Below are 12305 nucleotides of genomic sequence, written 5' to 3'. Positions count from 1 at the left end.
TCTCATTCATTTACTTAGTCACACACTCATTTACATTCACTCACTCATTCACATACTCATCTATTCTCACATTCATTGACTCACTTATTCACACTCATCCACTCACACATTTATTCACACATTCAACCACTCATTCACTCACATACTTACTCATTCACACACTCAGCCATTCAGTTATTCACACATTCATTCACTCACACATTCATTCATTCACACACTCACTCATTCACTTATTCATGTACTCATTCATTTATTCACTCACTCACCAACAAACTCACTAATGCACGCACTTATTCATTCATACACCAATTCGTTCATTCACACACTCACTCATTCACTCTTCCATTCAATCATGAGTTGAGATAAAATTCTCAAACTTGTATTCCATGTGGGGTGCAGGAAACATATCAAGAGGGACTCAGTGGGGTTCAAAGATGAACTGTTTAGGCAAGGGTCATACAAGGAAGCAGTAAGTTTAGAGTCATTAGTGCCCCAATAGAGAGTGACAAGCAGGCACCAGCAAGAGAGGTTAGGGAGGGCTTCCTGGAGGAGGTGCTGGTGGCTCCGCAGGCCAGACAGGGAGGAACTTCAGAGAAGCCTGGGGAGGGGCCTGATGACGCTGCCATGGCAGGAGCCGGCCTGTGTGCCCCAAGGCTTGGCCGGCCTCTTGGTGCTCAGGGCTCAGCAGCCCGCTGTTGTACCCCGCAGGTCTGACAAGTGTCAGGTCGATTTATTGTCGTTTTCTGTGTCACTGCCCACAGTGAGCGTGCCCTCGGCTTCCGGAAGATTCCAAGGCCTTGGGAAGTAACCGCCTCCCTGACGGCCCCAGCAGGAGAGCACTGGGGAGCGGGGAGAGTTGTTTCCCGGGGAGGAGCGGCGTGGGGTGCAGCAAGGGGCCCCCCCATGTAGCTGCAGCCCACCCTGCACCCCGTGCTCCCCTCCTGTCCAGTGCTGAGCTGGCCCGGCCCGGGAGCACACCCCACGGCTGCGCACGTGTCAGGGCCCCCATCCACGCTGGCGGGGGGCACGGGCCAGGGGTGGCGATCCGGAGCCCTCCCCACCTCACCTGCTCAGTAACGGAGCCCCGACACTTTACACTCTCTTCCTTCTCCCGCCCCTTCCCGTCCTCGTCGGGTACCCCTGTGATCGAGGCCTGCGTGTGCCTGGGCATGAGTTCTCAGGGGTACGGCCCGGAGCTGCTGCGCCCAGGGCCACAGTCACTGAGGTCGGGGGTCATACTCACTGAGGTCGGGGTCACACTCACTGAGGTCGGGGTCACACTCACTGAGCTTGGGGTCACACTCCCTGAGGTCTGGGTGCCTCACGCATTCTGGTTGTTACATTCTCAGAGGTTGTGCTTGCACCTGGGGCCGTGGAGGGGCGTGCTCCTGGCCACAGTGCTCACCCTCTCTCCTTTGGGCTCGCACACACCCGGCTGTGCACGGGCCATCACAACGTTTCCAGCTGAGATGCTGGGAGCTGCCGGTAGCCCTGGGATGAACTGAACCTCCCAGCAGCTCAGACCCCAGCCGGCAGTGCTCAGGGCTTACTCCTTGCTCTGTGCTCAGGGGTCACTCCTCCTGGCAGGGCTCGGGGGACCAGACGCGGTGTTGGGGCTTCAACCAGGGTCAACTGCGTGCAAGGCAAGTGCTTCCCCGCTGTGGTATCTCTCTGGTCCCACGGGACCCTAATTTTGAGCCGGGAAGTTAGCTTCCTGGAAGTAAAACTACCCCAGACCCCCTTACAGCTTGATGTAACCATGTGACCAAGTCAGGACATCACCCTTCAATGCCGATGACTTTCTTCTGAAACTGCCCCAGACCATTTGCCCGATTCTTTGCCTTCTCTCTGTTGTGCCACCTGGAATGCAGCTGTGATGGCTGGAATTCTAGCTGCCACTCAGAGCTGTTAGGACGAAGGATGATGTCATGATCTGGAAGGAACTTGGCTCTCTTGAGGACTGCCTCCATGACCTCCGGACGAAGCAGGCCTTCAGCTTCCGTTAAGTAGGTCTCGCACTCAAAGCCAGATCTGGTCTGAGGAGGACACAACAGCCTTGCGGGTAGAGAGGATGTGTCGGCGCTGGAGGCCTCGGGAAGGGCCCAGCCACAGGGCGGAGAGTGCTGGCTGTGGAGGGGACGTGCTGACCCCTGGGCCTTACTCTGATGTGTCACCAGGAAGGGGTGGGCAGAGAGCAAGTCAGCAGCTGTGGAGACGGTGATGGTATTGCAGGAGGAGGACTGCAAGGACCTGGGCCCGGAGTGAGAGGAGTACTGAGAGGTATTGCAGGAGGAGGACTGCAAGGGCCTGGGCCCGGAGTGAGAGGGGTACTGAGAGGTATTGCAGGAGGACTGCAAGGACCTGGGCCCGGAGTGAGAGGAGTACTGAGAGGTATTGCAGGAGGAGGACTGCAAGGGCCTGGGCCCGGAGTGAGAGGAGTACTGAGAGGTATTGCAGGAGGAGGACTGCAAGAGCCTGGGCCCGGAGTGAGAGGGGGTACTGAGAGGTATTGCAGGAGGACTGCAAGGACCTGGGCCCGGAGTGAGAGGGGTACTGAGAGGTATTGCAGGAGGAGGACTGCAAGGGCCTGGGCCCGGAGTGAGAGGGGTACTGAGAGGTATTGCAGGAGGACTGCAGGGCCTGGGCCCGGAGTGAGAGGGGTACTGAGAGGTATTGCAGGAGGACTGCAAGGGCCTGGGCCCGGAGTGAGAGGAGTACCGAGAGGTATTGCAGGAGGAGGACTGCAAGGGCCTGGGCCCGGAGTGAGAGGAGTACTGAGAGGTATTGCAGGAGGAGGACTGCAAGGGCCTGGGCCCGGAGTGAGAGGAGTACTGAGAGGTATTGCAGGAGGACTGCAAGGGCCTGGGCCCGGAGTGAGAGGGGTACTGAGAGGTATTGCAGGAGGAGGACTGCAAGGGCCTGGGCCCGGAGTGAGAGGAGTACTGAGAGGTATTGCAGGAGGAGGACTGCAAGGACCTGGGCCCGGAGTGAGAGGAGTACTGAGAGGTAATGCAGGAGGACTGCAAGGGCCTGGGCCCGGAGTGAGAGGAGTACTGAGAGGTATTGCAGGAGGACTGCAAGGGCCTGGGCCCGGAGTGAGAGGGGTACTGAGAGGTATTGCAGGAGGAGGACTGCAAGGACCTGGGCCCGGAGTGAGAGGAGTACCGAGAGGTATTGCAGGAGGACTGCAAGGACCTGGGCCCGGAGTGAGAGGAGTACTGAGAGGTATTGCAGGAGGAGGACTGCAAGGGCCTGGGCCCGGAGTGAGAGGAGTACTGAGAGGTATTGCAGGAGGAGGACTGCAAGAGCCTGGGCCCGGAGTGAGAGGGGGTACTGAGAGGTATTGCAGGAGGACTGCAAGGACCTGGGCCCGGAGTGAGAGGGGTACTGAGAGGTATTGCAGGAGGAGGACTGCAAGGGCCTGGGCCCGGAGTGAGAGGGGTACTGAGAGGTATTGCAGGAGGACTGCAGGGCCTGGGCCCGGAGTGAGAGGGGTACTGAGAGGTATTGCAGGAGGACTGCAGGGCCTGGGCCCGGAGTGAGAGGGGTACTGAGAGGTATTGCAGGAGGACTGCAAGGGCCTGGGCCCGGAGTGAGAGGAGTACCGAGAGGTATTGCAGGAGGAGGACTGCAAGGGCCTGGGCCCGGAGTGAGAGGAGTACTGAGAGGTATTGCAGGAGGACTGCAAGGGCCTGGGCCCGGAGTGAGAGGAGTACTGAGAGGTATTGCAGGAGGACTGCAAGGACCTGGGCCCGGAGTGAGAGGGGTACTGAGAGGTATTGCAGGAGGAGGACTGCAAGGGCCTGGGCCCGGAGTGAGAGGAGTACTGAGAGGTATTGCAGGAGGACTGCAAGGGCCTGGGCCCGGAGTGAGAGGAGTACCGAGAGGTATTGCAGGAGGAGGACTGCAAGGGCCTGGGCCCGGAGTGAGAGGAGTACTGAGAGGTATTGCAGGAGGACTGCAAGGGCCTGGGCCCGGAGTGAGAGGAGTACCGAGAGGTATTGCAGGAGGAGGACTGCAAGGACCTGGGTCCGGAGTGAGAGGAGTACTGAGAGGTATTGCAGGAGGACTGCAAGGGCCTGGGCCCGGAGTGAGAGGAGTACCGAGAGGTATTGCAGGAGGACTGCAAGGACCTGGGCCCGGAGTGAGAGGAGTACTGAGAGGTATTGCAGGAGGACTGCAAGGGCCTGGGCCCGGAGTGAGAGGAGTACTGAGAGGTATTGCAGGAGGACTGCAAGGACCTGGGCCCGGAGTGAGAGGAGTACTGAGAGGTATTGCAGGAGGACTGCAAGGGCCTGGGCCCGGAGTGAGAGGAGTACCGAGAGGTATTGCAGGAGGACTGCAAGGACCTGGGCCCGGAGTGAGAGGAGTACTGAGAGGTATTGCAGGAGGACTGCAAGGGCCTGGGCCCGGAGTGAGAGGAGTACTGAGAGGTATTGCAGGAGGAGGACTGCAAGGACCTGGGCCCGTAGTGAGAGGAGTACTGAGAGGTATTGCAGGAGGACTGCAAGGGCCTGGGCCCGAGTGAGAGGAGTACTGAGAGGTATTGCAGGAGGACTGCAAGGACTGGGCCCGGAGTGAGAGGGGTACTGAGAGGTATTGCAGGAGGACTGCAAGGGCCTGGGCCCGGAGTGAGAGGAGTACTGAGAGGTATTGCAGGAGGAGGACTGCAAGGGCCTGGGCCCGGAGTGAGAGGAGTACTGAGAGGTATTGCAGGAGGACTGCAAGGGCCTGGGCCCGGAGTGAGAGGGGTACTGAGAGGTATTGCAGGAGGAGGACTGCAAGGGCCTGGGCCCGGAGTGAGAGGAGTACTGAGAGGTATTGCAGGAGGAGGACTGCAAGGACCTGGGCCCGGAGTGAGAGGAGTACTGAGAGGTAATGCAGGAGGACTGCAAGGGCCTGGGCCCGGAGTGAGAGGAGTACTGAGAGGTATTGCAGGAGGAGGACTGCAAGGACCTGGGCCCGGAGTGAGAGGAGTACTGAGAGGTAATGCAGGAGGACTGCAAGGGCCTGGGCCCGGAGTGAGAGGAGTACTGAGAGGTATTGCAGGAGGACTGCAAGGGCCTGGGCCCGGAGTGAGAGGAGTACCGAGAGGTATTGCAGGAGGAGGACTGCAAGGACCTGGGTCCGGAGTGAGAGGAGTACTGAGAGGTATTGCAGGAGGACTGCAAGGGCCTGGGCCCGGAGTGAGAGGAGTACCGAGAGGTATTGCAGGAGGACTGCAAGGACCTGGGCCCGGAGTGAGAGGAGTACTGAGAGGTATTGCAGGAGGACTGCAAGGGCCTGGGCCCGGAGTGAGAGGAGTACTGAGAGGTATTGCAGGAGGACTGCAAGGACCTGGGCCCGGAGTGAGAGGAGTACTGAGAGGTATTGCAGGAGGACTGCAAGGGCCTGGGCCCGGAGTGAGAGGAGTACCGAGAGGTATTGCAGGAGGACTGCAAGGACCTGGGCCCGGAGTGAGAGGAGTACTGAGAGGTATTGCAGGAGGACTGCAAGGGCCTGGGCCCGGAGTGAGAGGAGTACTGAGAGGTATTGCAGGAGGAGGACTGCAAGGACCTGGGCCCGTAGTGAGAGGAGTACTGAGAGGTATTGCAGGAGGACTGCAAGGGCCTGGGCCGAGTGAGAGGAGTACTGAGAGGTATTGCAGGAGGACTGCAAGGACTGGGCCCGGAGTGAGAGGGGTACTGAGAGGTATTGCAGGAGGACTGCAAGGGCCTGGGCCCGGAGTGAGAGGAGTACTGAGAGGTATTGCAGGAGGAGGACTGCAAGGACCTGGGTCCGGAGTGAGAGGAGTACTGAGAGGTATTGCAGGAGGACTGCAAGGGCCTGGGCCCGGAGTGAGAGGAGTACCGAGAGGTATTGCAGGAGGACTGCAAGGACCTGGGCCCGGAGTGAGAGGAGTACTGAGAGGTATTGCAGGAGGACTGCAAGGGCCTGGGCCCGGAGTGAGAGGAGTACTGAGAGGTATTGCAGGAGGACTGCAAGGGCCTGGGCCCGGAGTGAGAGGAGTACTGAGAGGTATTGCAGGAGGACTGCAAGGACCTGGGCCCGGAGTGAGAGGGGTACTGAGAGGTATTGCAGGAGGAGGACTGCAAGGGCCTGGGCCCGGAGTGAGAGGAGTACTGAGAGGTATTGCAGGAGGACTGCAAGGGCCTGGGCCCGGAGTGAGAGGAGTACCGAGAGGTATTGCAGGAGGAGGACTGCAAGGGCCTGGGCCCGGAGTGAGAGGAGTACTGAGAGGTATTGCAGGAGGACTGCAAGGGCCTGGGCCCGGAGTGAGAGGAGTACCGAGAGGTATTGCAGGAGGAGGACTGCAAGGACCTGGGTCCGGAGTGAGAGGAGTACCGAGAGGTATTGCAGGAGGACTGCAAGGGCCTGGGCCCGGAGTGAGAGGAGTACCGAGAGGTATTGCAGGAGGACTGCAAGGACCTGGGCCCGGAGTGAGAGGAGTACTGAGAGGTATTGCAGGAGGACTGCAAGGGCCTGGGCCCGGAGTGAGAGGAGTACTGAGAGGTATTGCAGGAGGACTGCAAGGACCTGGGCCCGGAGTGAGAGGAGTACTGAGAGGTATTGCAGGAGGACTGCAAGGGCCTGGGCCCGGAGTGAGAGGAGTACCGAGAGGTATTGCAGGAGGACTGCAAGGACCTGGGCCCGGAGTGAGAGGAGTACTGAGAGGTATTGCAGGAGGACTGCAAGGGCCTGGGCCCGGAGTGAGAGGAGTACTGAGAGGTATTGCAGGAGGAGGACTGCAAGGACCTGGGCCCGTAGTGAGAGGAGTACTGAGAGGTATTGCAGGAGGACTGCAAGGGCCTGGGCCCGAGTGAGAGGAGTACTGAGAGGTATTGCAGGAGGACTGCAAGGACTGGGCCCGGAGTGAGAGGGGTACTGAGAGGTATTGCAGGAGGACTGCAAGGGCCTGGGCCCGGAGTGAGAGGAGTACTGAGAGGTATTGCAGGAGGAGGACTGCAAGGACCTGGGTCCGGAGTGAGAGGAGTACTGAGAGGTATTGCAGGAGGACTGCAAGGGCCTGGGCCCGGAGTGAGAGGAGTACCGAGAGGTATTGCAGGAGGACTGCAAGGACCTGGGCCCGGAGTGAGAGGAGTACTGAGAGGTATTGCAGGAGGACTGCAAGGGCCTGGGCCCGGAGTGAGAGGAGTACTGAGAGGTATTGCAGGAGGACTGCAAGGGCCTGGGCCCGGAGTGAGAGGAGTACTGAGAGGTATTGCAGGAGGACTGCAAGGACCTGGGCCCGGAGTGAGAGGGGTACTGAGAGGTATTGCAGGAGGAGGACTGCAAGGGCCTGGGCCCGGAGTGAGAGGAGTACTGAGAGGTATTGCAGGAGGACTGCAAGGGCCTGGGCCCGGAGTGAGAGGGGTACTGAGAGGTATTGCAGGAGGAGGACTGCAAGGACCTGGGCCCAGAGTGAGAGGGGTACCGAGAGGTATTGCAGGAGGACTGCAAGGGCCTGGGCCCGGAGTGAGAGGGGTACTGAGAGGTATTGCAGGAGGAGGACTGCAAGGACCTGGGCCCGGAGTGAGAGGAGTACCGAGAGGTATTGCAGGAGGAGGACTGCAAGGGCCTGGGCCCGGAGTGAGAGGGGTACTGAGAGGTATTGCAGGAGGAGGACTGCAAGGACCTGGGCCCGGAGTGAGAGGAGTACCGAGAGGTATTGCAGGAGGACTGCAAGGGCCTGGGCCCGGAGTGAGAGGGGTACTGAGAGGTATTGCAGGAGGAGGACTGCAAGGGCCTGGGCCCGGAGTGAGAGGAGTACTGAGAGGTATTGCAGGAGGACTGCAAGGGCCTGGGCCCGGAGTGAGAGGGGTACTGAGAGGTATTGCAGGAGGAGGACTGCAAGGACCTGGGCCCGGAGTGAGAGGAGTACTGAGAGGTATTGCAGGAGGAGGACTGCAAGGACTGGGCCCGGAGTGAGAGGAGTACTGAGAGGTATTGCAGGAGGAGGACTGCAAGGACCTGGGCCCAGAGTGAGAGGGGTACCGAGAGGTATTGCAGGAGGACTGCAAGGGCCTGGGCCCGGAGTGAGAGGGGTACTGAGAGGTATTGCAGGAGGAGGACTGCAAGGACCTGGGCCCGGAGTGAGAGGAGTACCGAGAGGTATTGCAGGAGGACTGCAAGGGCCTGGGCCCGGAGTGAGAGGAGTACCGAGAGGTATTGCAGGAGGAGGACTGCAAGGGCCTGGGCCCAGAGTGAGAGGAGTACTGAGAGGTATTGCAGGAGGACTGCAAGGACCTGGGCCCGGAGTGAGAGGAGTACTGAGAGGTATTGCAGGAGGACTGCAAGGACCTGGGCCCGGAGTGAGAGGAGTACTGAGAGGTATTGCAGGAGGAGGACTGCAAGGACCTGGGCCCGGAGTGAGAGGGGTACCGAGAGGTATTGCAGGAGGACTGCAAGTGACAGTGCAGCAGCGGGGAGGACATTTGCCTGGCATGCAGCTGACCCAGGCTCCATCCCTGGCATCCATATGGTCTCCCGAGCCCTGCCAGGAGTGATCCCTGAGCACAGAGCCAGGAGTAAGCCCTGAGCACTGTTGGGTGTGCACCCTGCAAAAAAAAGAAAAAAGAAAAGGGAAAAGAAAAGAAAAGAAAAGAAAAGAAAAGAAAAGAAAAGAAAAGAAAAAGGAAGGAGTGAAAAGGGAAAGGGAAACAGAAAAGTAAAGCAAAGTAAGACCCAGCCCGGACGGGGCCAGGGGGGAGCGAGCAGCTCCCGTGGCTCAGGCATCCTGGACGGCCTGCGCTGAGGCGCCAAGAGGGTGCTGGGCTGTCAGTGGGGGAGGGCAGAGCACCTCTGGTGGGTTCTGGGAGGGAGGACAACTAGAGCCCACCCTCAACCTACGAGGGGAGTTTGGGTGACACCCCCTGGCCCCGTACTGTGTTCATAAAGTTCCGTGTCAGGCACCAGCTCAGGATCTGATCCAAGTACAGAGCCCAATCTATCGCCTTCCGGCTTGGGCCATGGAGTTGGCGTTGTTGAAGGACCCTCTCTTCATCCCAGAGCACTGCTGAGAGGAGTAAGCTAATGCCGGGATCTGAGCTCAGAGGGCCTGGCACCCTGTCCCCGTGCTATGGTGGTCCCCGTGTAGCATCTCGTTCCCATGACATCTTGCTCCAGTGGCACCTCACTCCCGTGGCACCTCGCTCCCGTGGCACCTCGCTCCCGTGGTATCTTGCTCCAGTGGCACCTCACTCCCGTGGTACCTCGCTCCCATAGCACCTCACTCCCGTGGCACCTTACTTCCATGGTACCTCACTCCCATGGCACCTCACTCCCGTGGTACCTCACTCCTGTGGCACCTCGCTCCTGTGGTACCTCGCTCCTGTGGCACCTCGCTCCTGTGGCACCTCGCTCCCATGGCATCTTAATCCCATGGTATCTCGCTCCCGTGGCAATCATCTAGGTAGATATGGTCCTGGCTACTTTTGTTTCTTTTTGTTTTGGGACCACACCTGGCAATGCTTAGGGGTTACTCTTGGCTCTGCACTCAGAAATCACTCCTGGTGGAGCTCGGGGGACCACATGGAATGCTGGGGATCAAACCCGGGTCAGCAGTATGCAAGGCAAACGCTGTACTGTGGCTCTGGCCCCGATCTCGCCTGTTTTTTTTTCCAGGTGAAGAAACTGAGGCCTGAAATTAAACCATCTTGGGACGAATACTCAGACTCAAAACGTCCGTCATCCACTGCTGCCGGTGTGGCCCCCGTCAGCCGTGCTTAGAGGTCAGCTGCAGGGCCTGACCTGGGCCCCCAGGCCCCCAGACCTCCTGCTTCTGCTCCAAGCTCCCCAGGGTCTGAGGTTGCTCTTCAGTCCCCGAGCCTCACCGGGTGATCCCCGAGCACAGAGTAGGAGTAAGGCCTACGCCCCGCCAGGCATGACCTGAACGCCCACTCTCCAAAAACATATAGACTGGGGGGGACGTCTTGCCCCACCAATGGCACGTCACCTTCAGCCTGTCTCGAGGATCCTGCTGTCCCCACAAAGCCTTCCTGAGGCCCTCACCCCCGTTCTGGGCATTGCTCCCCAACATTCTCTCCTTCCAAATTCTCCCCCGAGCTGGAGCACCAACCTGGGGCTTTCTTTCTTTCTTTCTTTTTCTTTTTTTTGGGGGGGGTCACACCCCGTGATGCCCAGGGGTCACTCCTGGCTCTGCACTCAGGAATTCCTCCTGGCGGTGCTCGGGGGACTATATGGGATGCTGGGAATCGAACCCGGGTCGGCTGCATGCAAGGCAAACGCCCTACCTGCTGTGCTATTGCTCCAGCTCGGGCTCTGCTTTCTTTATTAAAAAAATTTATCTAAATTTATCTAGGGGCTGGAGCAATAGCACAGCGGGCAGGACATTTGCCTTGCACATATCCGACCTGGGTTCGATCCCCAGCATCCCATATGGTCTCGCAAGCACCGCCAAGAGGAACTCCTGAGTGCAGAGCTCTGCGCACTTCTTTTTTGACCCAAAAAAGCAAAAATAAATAAATCAATTAAATTAACTAAATAATAAATTTTAATTAAATTTTTTAATTAATGAATTAAAAATTTGAGTTGCCATGAGCCACGTAGTTACAAAGCTGTTCATGATTGGGTTTCATTCATACAATGCCCCAAGCCCTGTCCCTTGCCCTGGCCTCTGCTCTCAGCCCCTGGAGGCTCCGGGACGGGGCGTGGGTGGGGGCAGGGGTGTGGGCTCACCGCAGGGGCCATCACCTGTGTCCCAGGCACCCCTCACCTCTGACCTGCCCACAGCCCCAGGGCCCCACTGGCGGGGAGGGGTCGCAGGCCGTCTGTGCCCACTGAGGCGGAGCAGGATGAACTGGGAAAGGGGGACCCCTCTGTCCTCCCTAGGCTGCAGCTGCCCCCACAGCCCCACTCTCCAGGTGTGTGGCCCTGCCCGCCTGGCTGACTGTGAAGGGGCTGGGACATCCCCGTGGCACCGTGGGGCAGACGGGCGGGAAGTCAGGCTGGCGGGAGCCTGGAGGGGGCCCAGGGACAGTGCGGGCGGCCCCCGAGGGCGGACAGGGTCCACTCGGATCCCGTGTCGGCTGCCCCGCCCGCAGCTCCACAGGCGCTCGTCACCCCCAAGCACCATTTCCAGAGCCAAAGGCGGGGCAGCTTGGCCCCCGCCAGGCTCGCAGCGGGAGGGGGAGGGGGCATGAGGGATGTAGGGGACCAGTGTGGGGGTGGGGGGGGCTGGGCTGCAGGGGTGGGGGCACGGAACAGCACTGAACACGGAGTCGGGCCCAGCTCCTTGAGAAAGTGGGACCTGAGCAGGGGCCGGGGGGGTCCCCAGGTCCCCTCTGCCGGCTGGAGCCGGGGGCACACTCGGCGAAGCTGCAACTCTGTCCCTCCTGGGGTCTCCACGGCACTGCAGCCCCCGCATGGGCCCAGAGGCCTCGGGGTCCCTGGCCACCCGTGCTCACCACCGTGAGGAAACTGAGGCACAGAGTGTGTGGTGCCCTGGCTCTCCGCGGGGAGCGTGCGCCAGCTGCCCCGGCCGCCGTGGGGGGTGAGGCGCGGGGCCGCCTTTGCCCCCCTTAGCGCCGAGCCGGCCGGGCCGTGCAAACCGCAGGCCCAGATAAGAGCACAATCGGGGCCTGTTCTGCGGCGGGCTCTGGGGGCGGGGCGTGGGGGGCTGCTATCTGCGGCCCTGCCCACCCCTGCCCGGAGCCCCTGTGAAATTTACCCACCTTATCAGGGGCTGCTTTCCGTGGTGGAGGGCGGCTCCGGCCCACGGCCTGGACGCGGCCTTCCGCCGGGCTGGCCCGGGCCAGAGGCTCCAGGGGGTGGGGGCGTGTGCACCTGTGTGCGTGCGTGTGGGCACAGCGTGTGTTCACGTGTGCTGACCGTGACCACTGGGGAGGAGGCCGGGCCTCACACCAGGGGGGCCCTCTCCTCACATGCCCAGTGACCTTCCCGGGGGCCCCTCTCTGCCCTCTGAACCTTCACCCCAGCAGGCAGCACCCCCAAGCCCTTCATCCCTCGTCCCTCACCTCGTCCACACCTGCCACAGGCGCCCCCGGGCCCGACTGGCCTCCCCGCCCGTCACACCCCCCCCCCGCCAGTGTTGCTTGAGCAGCTACTACACCCCAGGCCCCAGCCAGTACACACAGGCTGGGCAGGGACAGGACACCAGCACGGTCCAGCCTGTGCCATGGGGTCACTGCAGCTCTGTGGTGCCAGGAGGCCGGGCAGCGGGACGGGAGGGCCTGCCTGGGAGGGCCAGAGCCATAGGACAGCAGGGAAGGCGTCTGCCGTGCACGCGGCCGACCGGGGTTCCCACTACAGGTGCGACTTCACTC

Source organism: Sorex araneus, chromosome 2 (assembly GCF_027595985.1).
Source record: "Sorex araneus isolate mSorAra2 chromosome 2, mSorAra2.pri, whole genome shotgun sequence".
NCBI classification, from domain to species: domain Eukaryota; kingdom Metazoa; phylum Chordata; class Mammalia; order Eulipotyphla; family Soricidae; genus Sorex; species Sorex araneus.
This window is presented reverse-complemented; position numbering follows the sequence as displayed.